The 2705-nt window shown below is 32.3% G+C and overlaps 1 long non-coding RNA gene across 1 annotated transcript; it reads left to right on the forward strand.

The window, feature by feature from the left end:
• The first annotated feature begins 957 nt into the window (after positions 1-957).
• LOC123693957 lies at positions 958-1708 on the forward strand. Its single transcript, XR_006751741.1, has 2 exons — positions 958-1180; positions 1278-1708. It is a non-coding gene; the product is annotated as an uncharacterized LOC123693957 (long non-coding RNA).
• Positions 1709-2705: the final 997 nt, after the last annotated feature.

Consider the following 2705-nt stretch of genomic DNA (forward strand, 5'->3'; position numbering starts at 1 on the left):
GGTATCAAAATATCTCCATACCAAATTTCATGCAAATTGGTTTAGTAGTTTAGGCGTGATTGAGTAACAGACAGACAGACAGAGTTACTTTCGCATTTATAATATTAGTATGGATGGTAACCAGTTAAGTGATTTCGCCCAACAAACTCATACTGAATCCAAAAAAAAATGTTAGGGCGCGTCCGTGTTTTTCTTTTCTATTATTTAAGAGGCCTACACCACCGAAACTAGCGCCACCGAACATTTTATTTTTTTACTCCTTAACCAGATCAAATTTAAAAAATCTAGCTCGGTACTTTGCTAGTATATTACTTGTAGTATTTTTGGTATTACTTTTCACTATTCTAACTGTTCATTATTCTAGAGAACTTTTGATTACCGCCAAAAGTGGCCACTTTTGGCGGTAATCAAAAGTTCTCCTAATTTACCGAATGCAAAATAATGAAAAGTAATACCAAAAATACTACAAGTAATATACTAGCAAAGTACCGAGCTAGATTTTTTAAATTTGATCTGGTTAAGGAGTAAAAAAATAAAATGTTGGGGGGGCGCTAGTTTCGGTGGTGTAGTCGCCTTAAGCACAGATAATTTCTACACGTCAAAATATTATTTTTTATTCTATCCGTTGAACATCTTGGTAGCCATTTGACTTCATACATGGTAGATAATAATATTCTAGCCGACATCGATTCGTCATTTTGATAAACATCAAATACCGTTATGATCGATACTTATGACAAATAATTTTTTCGACTGTATAACGTCTTCTGTTGTTTATTTAAATAACGTTTTTTGTAGAATTAGAAATTGTTTGGGGTAAATTTAATTTCGGAATCAGATAACAAAGTAAAAGTTGTGTTTTTTGGTCGATCAAAAAAAAAATAGAGTCAATGCTTTTTTGGATAATGATACATCCTTCAGTTAAAGATATTTAACCTTCCAGCGGTCGCACGCGGTCTCTGAGTCCGCAATGAACTTGTTTTAGTTAATATACTGAAACTGTAAACAATAGACGCTTGCGCTTCCATGATACCTTCGAGGGGGTGAGGTAGCACCTCTCAGTAGCCCTGTGACATTCGTCGCATGTACACGTGCTTTCTTATTTGTGTTTGCGGTCTCAGATTCCGCGCGCGACCGATTGTGTTCCAGAACAATCCAGTGCAATTAAACCGAAGCCGAGGTAAATATTTTATGTTTTTTGTATCTTAATATAACTTTTTATGCTTTAGACTATAATAAAATAAAAGTATAGTTTTAACAATGTATTTTTGTTGTAGACAATGAATTACGAAGACTTAGAACGTCGAATATCTCGTATGTTAGAGGAGGTGGAATCAGAAGATGAGGTCTTCGATAACGTTTCGGACCAAGAAGACGACCCAATAGAAATTTCACCAGCACAGAATGAGTGTGTTCATGTGATGTTGTGTGATGTTATAATTTAGATTATTCTAGAACTTTACGTAAAATGATCTCAAAAATAGATGTCATTTTAGAGTTCCTATTACACAGTGCCAATTGATGATGAATGTGATTTATTTCTAAGATAATTATAGTCAAGTTTATAAGTTGTTAATTGAAAAAAAGAAAATTCCATTTTGTTTTGTTTAATGTTGATTTATAACGGTGATTTCCACCCAGAGTCAAAAATTTTGAGTTTTTATAGACCTTTGTTCTATTAAGTACAAATAAAAGAAGTAATGAGTAATTAAGTTGTTTTTATTTTATTTCACATGTTTAAGACCTCTTTTAAATCATGTGCTATACAATAAGTCGAAATATTCATTTGTTTTCCCAAACGAGACACTTAAATTTGCGGAATCACAGACCGCGCGCGACTGCTTGTGTTCGGCGCAAGGTTGCGACCGCTGAAAGGTTAAAAAAAATAAACATTGAAATTACCATTGTATAGAGAAATTAATATGACTCTTTAATTATTGCTCTACAATTCGCATTCATATTTTTATAGGCAACTCTATGTAGTTGAATTAAATTATTATCGATATCTTTGAATACCAACGAACGAGCATAAAGAAGGCATTTTTTTTTTCATGCAATACATAAACTACATTAACTTTCAACCCAACTTTACATGCTCCAAATTCGCATTACCTAACTATTACATGCCTATTCTGACCCCTCGCTAAAAGACCAATAAATTACCAGCTTAAGAGGTTATTCCTTTTCACGAATTTAAAGCAAATTAACATTAAATAGCCGATCAACACGATTACAGAGGCTCGATCCATCAAGTACCGCCAAGAAAATATTTTTGTGTGTTTCAAAATACCTCCGACATTTCCGTCCCACTATCGCGCCATCTATGTATTGTTACAAATAACAATTTGAAAATATTTAGGTCGAACGAATTTTTACATAGGAATTTTTCTTTTTTCATGTTTAGAAATATTAATGATAGCGTGTTAAAATTTAATTGTCTTTATTTATGTTTAACTTTGTTATCAATAGGTACTCGAGTCTGTTATGACATCTGTATTTAAAATTATGTGCTGAAAAAAAGCGAAAACGCATTAAAATAATAAATATCTCTCGTCAGAATTTCATAGAACCACGACCTTTACAAAATTTATTCATACAAACAAAAAGTTATTTAGAATTATATTAACTATCGCTATATTGAAAATTATCCTGAATATTGTCAAAATAACCCTACTTCTAACAGCATTTACCTACACCATTTGTTT

The sequence above is a fragment of the Colias croceus genome, chromosome 8 (genome assembly GCF_905220415.1).
Source record: "Colias croceus chromosome 8, ilColCroc2.1".
Taxonomy (NCBI): domain Eukaryota; kingdom Metazoa; phylum Arthropoda; class Insecta; order Lepidoptera; family Pieridae; genus Colias; species Colias croceus.